At 34.5% G+C, this 14,149-nt stretch overlaps 2 non-coding genes across 2 annotated transcripts; both read left to right on the forward strand.

Annotated features, from left to right (window-relative positions):
* Positions 1-10,005: 10,005 nt before the first annotated feature.
* LOC147075104 (5S ribosomal RNA) lies at positions 10,006-10,124 on the forward strand. Its single transcript, XR_015070117.1, has one exon. It is a non-coding gene; the product is annotated as a 5S ribosomal RNA (ribosomal RNA).
* Positions 10,125-10,210: 86 nt separating this feature from the next.
* On the forward strand, positions 10,211-10,331 carry LOC147075105 (5S ribosomal RNA). The gene has a single exon (XR_015070125.1). It is a non-coding gene; the product is annotated as a 5S ribosomal RNA (ribosomal RNA).
* Positions 10,332-14,149: the final 3,818 nt, after the last annotated feature.

Consider the following 14,149-nt stretch of genomic DNA (forward strand, 5'->3'; position numbering starts at 1 on the left):
TTTGATGATACGTTAACCGGTAAACCGAAGAGTCAATACAACAATTTGCTGGATCATTGATCAATACAAACACAGTCCACGGTCTAGCCACTCTGGTCCAAAATGATCTGCGATCAAGAAGGTACTAAGTGCAATTCTATTCAGATGTTACAATGAAAGAGTTTATTAATATCAGGGTTGTCAACTGTGTTAAACTTAATTAATAATTTTGCCAGTGTTAAGATGAGAAACGTGGCCTATTTTTTACAACACATATAGGTACTTACGAAATAAAATTGTTATAATAAATTGATGATAAATAAATTGTCTCATTATTTAATTTATAATCTAGGATCTTACAATACATTCACAGCATCGGTATGAGCGCGTGGCAACGTCCGCGCCAAAGGCTACTGCGATATACTGATTTACGAGAAGTAGGGTTTGGAGTTGTAGTCGTGCCGTGGCTAAAAGCTATATCGATATAGGCGCGAAAATTACCTGTACCTACATTGCTTTCTGATAAGTAGGGTTTGGCAATACCTACGCACCGGCGGTGTACCGATTTTGGTTTTTTTTAACAACAACTCTCTTCAAGTCCTCCTATCTAGCAGTGGCGAAGGGTGGAGGTAGGCTGATAAGATCCGCCATAAATAGTAAACACTAAACGTTATCAGTTATACGTATTTGTTTTCATTAAACTTAGACTATAATTTACAGATGGTGTTGGTTAGTTTTAAAAATTTAAGTAAACCTTGCAAAAATGAAATCATAATAGATAATAGTCAAAAATACTCGGCTATCTATAAAAAATATACAACTATGCCATTAAATCTTACATAATTTTGGATATTTCATGGATAGAACAATATTTTTATCTATTATAGTTTGGTTTAGGCAGGGCTTAATGAATTTGAAAAAATAACTAACAATATGTATTTCTAATTCAACGGAAACAGATAAGTGTGTATGAAAAATGTGCACAAGTTTGTCGGATCGTCCAAAATATACCAAAATTATTATGGTTTGGTTAGGCAGGGTTTTATTGATTTTTAAAAACTAATCAACACCATCTGTAAAATGTAGTCTTAGTTCGATGAAAACAAATACATATGTCTAACAAAGTTTAAATATCCACTATTTATGTCTGATCTTAACAGCCTACCTCCACTCTTCGCCACTGCTGTCTAGTATGTCCATTCTCCAATCGGTATCCCAAGGATACATCAGTCATCGATTGGATCAGAGAACACAAAAATAATTGGAGGTGGGTTGCCTTCTGGATGAAACTAGGTTTAATTATGGAGCGTGGAGAAATATGGGATACACGTGATTATCGCTAGTAACGGCTGTATCATAATGTGAATTAAAGTTTGTCACGCAAACAAAACACGCATTCAATATTAGTAATATTTGAGGACATCTGAGCGGGCATTGTGTTTCTTGCATGTCATTTCACTGTTATGAAGTAATAAACCCTACCTGGATTCAAATCCTTGATTCATGGCGAGTGACTTCCACATGTCTTATTAATCGATCGAATTATTTAGTTTTAATCAGTACCTAAATTGAACGTAGTTATGCAGAATGTTGCCAGTCCACAATAATGTCGAGCTGAGATAATGGCACATTAGTAACAACATGATTGTTAAAAATGTATGTAAAAATGTAAAATGTCAAATTGTAAATAGTATTTTATTTCAAGAATATTTTTTTTGCGGCTTGGCTATTTTCAGCAGAATGTAGAGAAAACCTTCTCGCATCTGATCTATATCAAATCTCATTTTTTTATTTTTTGTGGACTGGCCACTTTCTGCATAACTATGTCCAATTTTGTCTTCTTGCGTCTTGTTCCACTAATAACCGCTCCATGCTGTCTCAAGTATTGATTGCTTTAACTCCACCGGAATCCAAAAATCGATTTCAATGGTTAATAAAGTTCTCATATTATGTAGTTAAATTATTTATTACTTTATTAGAAACAAATAATTGTTAGCTATCGTCTCTTGGCCACTTGAATTTTTATGGTAAGTAAGCGCTAAATAATCATCTAGTCTTCGCCACTGCAGTCTTATTTACCTTAATTGGAGACTTTGAAGTATATACATTGACCTATCAATCACAAAATAGTCCAGACTAGACTTAGGTTATCATATCATAAATCGCATTATAAAATTACGAATAAAATGTCAATTATTAGTCAATCGATGTTATCTGTAAGATATTATTAGATATATATTTATCCAATGATACATTTATTATCATAAAAATATAATATATTTATATGTCAATATAAACTGGCCTATTGACAAAAAAAATATCTTAATAATAAAAAAACCCTGTGACAACAGTACCTACATAATATTATATCAGATATCTGTACATATTGTTAATCTATATTCTATATAATGTGTGTAAATTTATGATTCTGTTTTTGAATCATTATTGAAGTACCCATTAATGACTAAACTAATTATCTATCAAAATTGATCGATTCCTGATATTGTGTATTATTGTGTAGATATGTTTTATGTGAGATATTTAGTTAGTCAATTTCTACAAATAATGTAAAAATAACTCACAATACTGGCAAAACAACAATATTAATTTTTATCGTTGACATATCAAAACAAAACATTAAAATTATCATATTTTAAAATAATGCATACATAGAGAAATTCTGAAAAAATACTTATATTTGGGATTAACACTTTTTTATTGAAAAAAAAAACAACAAAAGACATGGGTATTTTGTATTGAGTTGATTCTAAATAATTACAAGATAAAAATAACTTTTTATATACCTACAACGTTTTTAAATTTTCTGTTGAATTATTATGCTCAATATGCTCAACTTTGTACTTGATATTATGAAATAAATAAAAAACAAACAAATATAGAATACTGAAATGTCATTTTGATTTCCATAGTAACGCACGAATATATTAATAATTTAGTTGCTAGGGCCACCCCCCCTTAGCAACCAATAATAGTGGATTGGATTACGGATTTGTTCCGAAATAACTTTTCATACAAAACAGAATTAAATGAAAATTAATTCAATTCTACTTAAATATGGCTAAAAGTATTAAAATAATGCATTGGCATCGTGTTCTGATATATTCTAAAAGTTTCAAATGTCTAGCTAGTCGGGAAGTTAGTTAAAAATCGATTGCAAGATTTGTACCGGACAAATAAGAATACGAGCTAATAAAAACGTTGTAAAAATGGTTATATAGTGTGCAGTATATTTTTTACTCATTAGATTTCTAGTGGGTAGGTACATCATAGAATAGTACACACGACTACAACATTAAACTGTCAGCCATTAGATGAATACCTGACCTACAGCTATAGCTATGGGTGTGTTCACCTACGAGTTGCGACCTGTATTATAATTATTAGGATCGTTAGTGTCTATTTGTATCGTCCGCGCCCTGTCTTGTCTTTTAGATATGTTGCGTGAGAATATTAAAGCAAAAATTGGATGCACCAATTCATGGTTCTTCTACAGCCACCTTGCGTGTCGTGGGATACCGACAGAAGTGTGGTAATCCAGGAATTCAGCAGTCAAATCATATGGATTGCGACCATCCGTCATGAATGAGGTCCTGTCGAAGAATAAGAAATATTGTCTGACAGTAGAAGACAGCGGCGAACAAATTTTGAAAATAGTCGATATACTGGATTATGTGTTAGGTCAGGTTAGGTTAGGTTAGGTTAGGTTATCATTCTTGAATTCATGAATTTTGCCGAAATTGGCTATGAAAACTGCCGCTGTTCCCGCCTGGCTTCCAGTAAACAGACTTGTACCGAAATATATTTTTTAAATCATTCCTGCGCATCTATTCTATACACAAGACTGCTTTCGGCCTTTACGGCAGCTAACTAGGGTAAGAAAGTGTCGAAATATTAACACTTATTGTAACAATTACACAAAATTAACCGTCTAAACAATCAAAACTGACTATCTCGCTCTGAAATTTATCATAGCCAAGAGAGGTGCTGTTAAAACATAGCACTTATTGTAACAATTACAACTAACTTATTGTAATTGTTACAATAAGTGCTAATACTTGGATATTTTCCTTCCCTAGATAGCGGCCGAAAGCAGTCTTGCGTATAGCATAGATGCGCTGGGGGGACCGCCATCTTTAGATTAATAAAGCCTGAGCATAGCTTTTTGCACAAGCAACGAGTGGTCCACTGCCATACTATTTATTGATAACGTACTTGCAAGCAGAGTTTGGTATTCTATAATGACTGAAGAGTATAAATAATTTATTAGCTATTGTCGTTTAGAATCGACTGTCACATTGACAAACGTCCTAGTGTATTATGATATTATTATACCTACCCAGAATAAGTTTACTTACTTTGATCGTCACTTCCAATTATTAATAACATATAACCACTAAATCAGATGAACTCCAAGGTCTCCAAGATACGTTAAAATAATCTGAAACTAAGAATACTCCGACAAGTGAACACGACAGACGCGTCAATATGAGCACTCTATAGGCAATGACAGGTCATTGATAGACAACGGGAGGGGTGAAAAGTAGGACCAGTCGTGTAATGTATCGGCTTCCTTGGGCAATGGCTGGGGGTCAGGATCTGAAACTCCCACACCCTTGTGAGCGCGCCTGCAATGCATAAAAAACATATTTCCACCTGTATAGATTTGATCAAAATGATATTCATTATTAGTTATTGAAATATAACATTATCTACATAAATATTACTGCATTTTTATGTTGCTAGGTAAACAATTAATACTGATCATAAGCACAAAATAAACACAACAGATAATTGGGTTGTTCAGTAATTATTGTTGTCACCTTTTTATCTTTGCAATATTCTTCAAACAAGTCTAAAAATAGTAGCGGAAAAGGAACTAAGTACGTAATTTGGTTTAATTATGATAACACAAGGATAATAATTATGAATATTACATTTATTTATCATTTATCTATATACACTATAAATATAGTATAGTTATCCGGACGTGGTCAAAATAATCAAATCGGGTGTCCCCCCAACGGTCTCGAGGCTCGTGTCTAACTGTACGTATGCAGTCACCGTATCAGAGTTCACCGTGAGATATTGTATCGGAAACGAAAGTTCGTATAGCATTGAGATCAAAATCGTGTCTAAATAAAACACTTAGGTAGTGTAATAAAATTCACCGGAATACATACAGAGCAAAGGCAATGAAAGAATTATAAATTGGTTGGTGCTCGTAAGTATCAAATATATCTGATGATATAGCAGCGTATTATCAGATATCAAATCAATATTCTTATTGAATCATACACCACCGAGCAGTGGCGAATGGAGAAGGTAGGCTGTTAACCAACATACATAGTCATGGACCCCTCAAGGGGCGGGCTGACAGGGCTCTAGCCTAGGGGCCCGGGCTCATGGGGGGCCCGGCGTAGCGAATCGACCAAATAAGTGAGATAAACACACATCACAAATTTGCTCTAATAGTAAAAAAGTCGTCTGCGGCGCTGTTTTCCTGTGTTAATGTTTATATTACTACTAAATACCCTTAACTTTACCGTGAAGTCAATTTGGAAAACGCTACTGTAGAGCATCACACTGCCTTTAACCTCGGCGATAGGTAGGGGGGGTGGCAACAAAGATCCTAGCCTTGGGGCCCGTTTTAGGACGTGGGGGCCATGTACATAGTGCACACTAAACTTTGTCATTCAAACGGACCTATTTTGTTTTCATTGAACTAAGACTACAAGGTGTAGATAGTGTTTGTTATTTTTTTCAATTCAATGAAACCCTGCCAAATTCAAGCCATAGTAGATAATAATCAAAAAATATTCATTTAGGTATCTATAAAATATGTAAAATTATGCCATCAAACCATACTTACATCATTTTAGATACTTAGATCATTTAGGCAGATCTTAATGAATTTCAAAAAAACTAAACAACACCATCTGTAATAATGACAATAATGTATTCTTTATTTCAACGAAAACAAATAAGTATGACTACTGAAAAAGTGTGCACTATTTTTGTCGGATCTCCCATATCATACCTAAACTATTGTGGTTTGGTTTAGGTAGGGTTTAATTGAATTTTAAAAACTAACCACCACCATATATTATGCAAATTGTATTCTCAGTTCAATGAATAAGTATGACTGACACAGTTTAGTGTGCACTATTTATGTCGAATCTTAACAGACTACCACCACCCCTCGCCGCTAGTAACATTAATGTGCATTCGATAACCACTTATGGATGCAACAGGTCACAATAACTTGTAGACCAGGTGTTCATCACTATAAATATACCTACCACATAAGCATGAAGTTCGATAGTTTTGACAGAAAATATGACGTAGTTAAAACGGGGCCGAGCGAGAGAAAACGATGCAATAGGCTTCATGTACAAGCAATCGGCAATAATTACGGTAACAATAATAAAATTTATCCCATGTAATTCGTGCGCAGTAGAAGAAATCGGAATCTGCGCAATTTCAAAGTTGAGTTATTCCAATAACCTACCTAGTAACCGTTCGGTTATGCCTAATTTGACCAGACGTCCTGTTTTCACCGGGACAGTGCCGTTTTCAGGCGGCGTGTCCCGGTGTCCCCGAACACAGCGTCGGGACGCCAAAATGTCCCGTTTTCGAAAAGAAAGAAACTTGTGACCAAGATACAGAAAATATTTGATGAGTATTCACTTTTTCTGATTACATTACACCGCAAAAGGTGTTTGAATGGAACACTGAGAATGTTTCAACCGAAAGTCGTTGGGTGGAGTTGTTCAAACACTTTCGCGCCAATAATTTGGATCACAAAATTTTTCGTATAATTATTGAATATATTTTACGTCTGCGAATAAGTTGTAGACGAGTGAAAAAAACACAGTTGACAGTAGATGTCATTAATTATAAAAGTAAATTCGAAAAAATCCTGCCAAGAATTTCATTCGTTTTTGAAATCAACACCAGATATAACTACTAAGTTTGTTCTTCGGAAAAATATAACAGATAAATTTCCATGTGTGTACTTTTCATAAATAAATAAAATAATATGTACTATTAAAAATATGTAGGAACTCAAGCGTTGTATGCGCCTACTCAAACATACCTACCTACCGATAATCTTCAAATAAATAAATAAAATAGGTAACCTAATATGACATGAACAACATTATGTACTATCTTGTCAATTGTATTGTATGAAAGTGTGAGGCGCCTAAAATTGATAAGTACCTACCTTTTTTTAGGTTTCCCGGTTTGGATCGATGCGGAATATCTGGGACTCACGATTGTACTCGGTCAAAACCAAATGCCGCCTATTCGACGCTTGCATTCTGACGGTGCTGCTTTACGGTAGCGAATCATGGCACCTTACGAAGGCTCAGAGCAACCGTATACTGAGCTTCAAAAACAGATGTTTGTGATGAATACTGGGTGTGCGGTGGTATGACTTTAGGAGCAACGAGGAGATAAGAGAACGCACCAAGCTGCCTCTCATCACGCTAAAAGTGAAGAGGCGACGTTGGACCTGGCTCGGCTACATGCTGCGGATGCCAGAAGAGAACTTCAATCTGGCTTGCCTGTTCTGCAAGCCGACCGGATTCCGGCGTCCTGGAAGGCCGCTAAATATAATCTACAGAGTGTATACGGTGGGAATGGGATGCTGGTTTGACCTGGAACGAAGCAAGAAGACTGGCGAACGACAGGGATTCTTGGAGCATATGGACGCAGCGTGGTGTCCATATGCTCCAGTTAAGGGGCGGATATGGCCAAAGAAGAAGAAGGTTTGAGGGAAAAAATAAATGGTCACGTTAGTTATGCCACTTGTAGAAGTGATACGGATACACAAAATATTCTTATGTAAGTATTAAAAAATAAATTTACAGTGAACTTTATTATAGCGGAACGAACCGACGCAACGTTATGCAAGATTCGATTGAATACGGATTTATAGCCGGATCTAGTTGATCGCAGAATATGTAACGTTCATCTTAATTTAAAATGTTCACAACTCTTATTTCGTTTCTCGGAATTGATTTTTAAACCTTTATTTTCATCACGGATGTATTGTAGAAAATAACGTAACTCGAAAGTAAGTTGTGTTCGTAGGTACCGGGCAATAAATAAATAAATTGTACACAGAGATAGATTCCCAATCGTATTGAAAAAACTATTACCTCGATAGGAAATAAAAAAAAAATATTATTGATTTTTAATGCGACGGGAGGTACACCACTAGCCTTTCATTTAACCATAATATACTACTCACCGCTTTTCATCGTTTCAACCGCGAACGCCCCCACTTTTTCGTCTACATACCTACCTCGTATTCAGACACTCCGAATTTGCAGGGCCAAACGGTTACAATTACCAATTAAGATTGTCAGTGGCCGTTTGTGTCGTCCGCGCTGTTTTGTTTTCAGTGCCCCATAATTCATAATTTCCACGGATTTTCCACTGGCAAAGGCTTTGCCCCGTTGTTAGCCACACATCTCACACGTTGATGGCTGTTCGACAGTGAAATCATTAGTAATGTCATTGGGGTGACGATACTCAGTCATGAAGTATCGACGTAGAAGATTCCATTCGTCTAAATAATTTGCATTTTTTGTGCGTGGCTGTAATTTTGTAATTACATAGTAAATAAACATAAAAAAACAAAACCCTCTCGCTAACGACCATAATTAATATTAGGTAACATGTTGAAAGCGCCGGCTTTCGTCTTGGATTGATGACCGCTGGAGAGTAGGGTTCCCATATTTGACGATGATAAAAAGATGACATGTACTGTATTTCATAATCAGCAGCCGCCCCATAGTCCAATGCCGAACCTGGTCTCCTGGATCGATTCCCAGTGATCTTACAATACATACATGTGATTTTTTCAATTCTGAGTGTTTCTGTGATATACATACCTGAGTATTTTGCCCAAATAGATTGAACACTTTGATTTTGCCACTGCAGTTGAACCCGTGGTATGACAATTCTCGATAATTTAACCCGAAATGTAATAATTTTACAATCATGTAGTTGTTATTCTCGTTAGTCATTATCATATTGATTAGGTAACAAACAATAATAATTGAAGCCTCCCGCTCAAAAATTATTTATGTTACTTACATTTTGGCAGTTTTTAACTAAATATGCAACAATGATCTATAAAATGTATATTACCATTGCCTCTGTTTTGGCATATTTATTTTTTTGATCTAGCAACATTAAGTCACTTGTTTTTGAACCGTTATGTTGGCCTCCCTACAATAATGATCTATGCATATGTCAAAGTGGAGGATGACAATAGAGTTTTTGTTAACCTGCGGATGAAAAAGCCTTCACAGAGAAAAATTCACATTGAAAATTGGCAGAGGAATGAAAATAAGGGTACTGTTCGGTTATATGGAATACAGAGGAAAACGCATTTTGAAAATAGCGGATAAACTGGATTATTTGTTAGTTTGGGTTAGTTTAGTTTAGGTTAGGTTAGGTTGGGTTAGGTTAGGTTGGGTTAGGTTAGGTTAGGTTAGGTTTGGTTAGGGTTAGGTTAACCTAACAAATAATCCAGTTTATCGGCTATTTTCAAAATGCGTTTTCCGCAGTATTCCGTATGACCGAACAGTACCAAAATAAGTGATTTAGGAATTCAGGAGAGGACTTTTAATTAAGTATAAATAATTTCTCTCAACAAAATAGTTTTATTTGATTATCTCAAAATGCCCATTATATACGTCATAATACAGTACTCATATAGATCATTTTTGAGGGAGAGGCATCAATTAGCATTAATAAATATAGTACTTACCACAATTCTTTCAAACAAATGAATGAAAAAATATGTTGTTATTTTTTATACACGGACATTAACCTCAAAAAAAGACATGTCAGGGTAAAAGAGGTCATCTGGGAGTCCTACTTGGGAGCAGAGCGTGTCGTTGGCTTTCCTTTTTTGCATATTCCATAATGTTTTGTGTAAAAATAGTCACATCATCCTATAAATAAAAAAATAATTGAAATGCAATCGCCAACGACCATACCATGTTGAAAGCACCGGTTCTCGTCCGATCACCGAAGTTAAGCAACATTGGGCGCGGATAGTACTTGGATGGGTGACCGCTTGGGAACACCGCATGCCGTTGGCTCTTTTTCCTTTTTTGCATCTTCCATAATGTTTTATGTAAAAATAGTCACATCATCCTATAAATAAAAAAATAATTGAAGGGCATTCGCCAACGACCATACCATGTTGAAAGCACCGGTTCTCGTCCGATCACCGAAGTTAAGCAACATTGGGCGCGCGGATAGTACTTGGATGGGTGACCGCTTGGGAACACCGCGTGCCGTTGGCTTTCCCCTTTTGCATTTTCCTTATTATATTTTTTAAACTTTAAATAAATTTAATGTTTTATCTGCATTCAATTTATTTTTGTATGGACCAATAGGTCATAATATAATACTCATAATCAAAGCGTGCTATATATGAGATAATTTGACATGAAAGAGAATTTCGCTATCGACAATATAAATTATTATCCTATTAATATTACAGTTTGTCACTAATCTTTTTGGCGTCGCGTCAATTTCATTTTGCGATTGTTGCAGTAATATCGTTAGTAGGTAACTGATAGTGATAATGATATCAGCCTAACATAGATATACCCATCAGACTTGGATTTGGGTAGGTGGAGCATTAGTGATTAATAATATTAATTAGTGGGTATGTCAAGATAGTTACATGGGAGTGATGGGCTAAATTGGGAATAAAAAAAAACGAAAATGTATCTAAAGTCACATCATTTATTATTCTGTGTAGGTATTCAATATTTGGTAACATTATATTATTATTGTAATGGGGATACTAATTAGTTTTTACAAAAAATGGTGAAATCTAGCGTAGGAAAAACTCATTGTTTGTCTTTAGTTGTAGTGTAGGTGATGTATGAGATAATTCTGATAATAGTATGCAAAGATATGCGTTATCACAACAAAGAATATCATAATATTCATAATAGGTTAATTTATTATAATTTATTATCGTCTCATTTGAATGTTTTTCAGTTCGAGTATATATTTTCTGGTATTTAATTCTATTTTAAAGTTAAACCTGGCATTTTTCAATAATTGTAAGTCCATAAAATACCAAGATGTTGGCCAACTTAATATCAAATTTATTTAATAACCGTATTCTGATTAACTGATTGATAATTAGGTATTACTGATTTTCAGTTTATACAGACAGAACCTGTAGTGCTGAATATTACTTCAAAGATGTTAACATTTTGTAACCGGAAGCCCGTTAAATACGTACCAAGATGTAGGCGATGTAGCTCTTAATCTTATAAACAGTGTACAATAATAAATTGTATAATGTCGAGTTTAATTTCAAAATGTTATTTAGAACCTAAAAACTGGAACCAAACTGAATATCAATCTTATCACAGTAATCATAGAAAATTGTAATTTCTCCACCATTTATGTTGTATACTTTGTAATTTAGGGACTCCTGGGAGTCCTGGATATTTTTTTAAGCGCGTCTAATTAAAAAATAACCATTGACTATTTCAATATACCAAAATACATTCTATTATTACTTACTATATCTACATAATTATTGCACAATTCGATGGATTTTCCGAGCGATGTTGTATCTAGGACCAGGGCCGTACCAAACTGGAATGCTGTGTTGCGCATCACTCGGACGGCAGGAAACTGGGTCGGCAAAATACTTAGTATTCTATAATCATATTATAAAATTATTATGACGTATGACGATTATTATTATTATGACCATAAATTGGAAATCAGAGAACACAGATAGGTACCTACCTACTTCATATATTTCAACGTGAGATTCAGTTTATTTAATTGTACTTATATAAGTAATATTTTTTTTTTTATTAATAATAAGGTATAATTTAAGTCTTATATTATACTAAACTACCGTCGATAGTCACCGATAGCCACCTTGTGTAGTGTATAGAATAGCTTCGCTGGAATACATTTACAGATAATATGAAAACTAGTGATTTTTGGCAAATTACATTTGCAACATTTTTAATGGGCCAATTAAATCAGTTTTATAAACGTACCGCTAACTTGATAAAATATACTTGCATAACATATCAGTCCAAATCACAACGCTTGGACACTAATGATGTATAAGGCAATCGTATGTCCATTCTACATTGTGACATTTTATAGAGGTGTTGATACAATATGAATGGAGTCGTGTTGTGTGTTGCCAAAGATGCGAGGGAAAACCCAATGCATTGGGGATTGGATTGAGTACGGAAATCCCAGGCGCAGACGCGGGCAGGATGCTAAATTTCTGATTAACCATCGACAACAATAACATAACACAATGTTGCAATATTATTATTTTTGGGAATACTCGATCATTGGATATTATTATCAGCACACTCTAATAATAATATTATTATAATGAGATTTTCATATTATAGATTTTTCCCAATCGTTCATTTTAGCGGAATTCGCGAATGGAATAACCATTATATTATTATTATGGACGGAAATTAGAAATGTTATCGTTATCGTGGGGCTAATTAGTTGAGAAAGTTTATCGCTTATCAGCAACGTATATTAAACATGCGAATTAGGAGGAATAAATACTTACATAAATGATGAAAATATATGTAGGAGGTAAGTCAGAAAAAATGTTAATTAGCATGTTATGCTACGATGCGTTGGGTACAGCCTTTTTTAGGGAGTCGGATGTGACGTCCCGAGTGACTGTGGTTACGAAAATTAAATTGATTGGAAATAATTAAAAATAACACTAGATAATTAAATTTGGTTTTAAATTTTACCTAACTATACCTAAACTGCTTTGCTGACCAAAAGAAATCCTCATCGGTGGCACTCAAATCGAGCAAGTTAACAACTACGCCTGAATAGTATTTTCAAAAGTGATCTCCCATTATCGATACCTACCTCACTTCTATAGGGAAACAACTCAAAAAACTTTGTTATGAGTAAATCGTATTTGAAGTTTTACATAAAATTGTTCCTTTAAATACAATTTTCTTTTTGTTGAAAGCAGTTTAATTTTTTCATAATTTAATTAATAATTGATAGTAAAAACATAAATATTAACTAAAAACCAAAGCCTATTCGACTTGTTTCCAGCAAACACAAATGAATCCTCTACATCCATAGTTCTATAAAGAAACAAGTCAAATGTTTCCTTATTCCTTATAGAAATAAATGTCTGCTTGCACAAACTTTACTGTCTATGCCAGTGGTTCTTGCGTAAAATTTAACTGTGGCCGCACAATTAACATTGACAGTCCTATGGAAACGTCTGGTGGCCGCACCAAATTTCACCTTTGTTGTGATTGAAAAAAATAAAGCTTAATTTTATTTACTTACTAAAAAAATAGAACAATTTATTTATAGAAAAGTCCATTTAATAAAAGACATTTAAACATTTTATTACATATCTATTTATTTAAAAATAGTGCAAATGGAAATTCCTCAATACTCCTTTATTCCAATGCGAGCCGCATGGCTGCTTCTAATGTCTAAAATGACGATATTGATGCTCTACATTACTCTTATGAATATGTTACAACAGCTTTAATTTATTATTTTTGTATTTTTACAGTGTGAAATTGTTTTTTTTAACAATAAAAACTATTTGACCCTATTTTACCATTTATCTCAGTACAGTGTTTTTGTAGTTTCGCCCTTATGATCCTAGACCACCGATTGGTGAAGGGTAATGCGCGGGTGGGAGGGAGCCTACTTCGTAGAGAGCGCACCGAGCGCCGCTTTGGTGGGCTTTATGCCATGGTCTATGCCAGACGTGGGCAAATGCGGCTCGTAGCTCCCAATATATCTTGATAAAAATATAGGTATTTTCTTTCCTCATTCTAGGTACATAAGTACAGTAAAAACGAAACAATAATGCGGTCGGTCGATAGTGTGCGTGCGTATGGGGAGCCGTGATAAATGCCTGGCATGTAGTACAATCGAAGAATCGCATCATTGTTTGTTTTTACTGTACATAGGTATTTTCGCGAGTTTTCCTTTCTGAATTATGTTGTAAGTATGTGACAAGATGCGCGTGTTAAATTTGTGTATTTAGTACTACGTGAGAACGTGACTATGGTGTGGTTCTTTAATTATATATATATGTATATGAAAA

Source organism: Rhyacophila brunnea, unplaced genomic scaffold, assembly GCF_057557595.1.
Source record: "Rhyacophila brunnea isolate RB1 unplaced genomic scaffold, BYU_Rbru_1.0 scaffold_15, whole genome shotgun sequence".
Classification (NCBI taxonomy): Eukaryota; Metazoa; Arthropoda; class Insecta; order Trichoptera; family Rhyacophilidae; genus Rhyacophila; species Rhyacophila brunnea.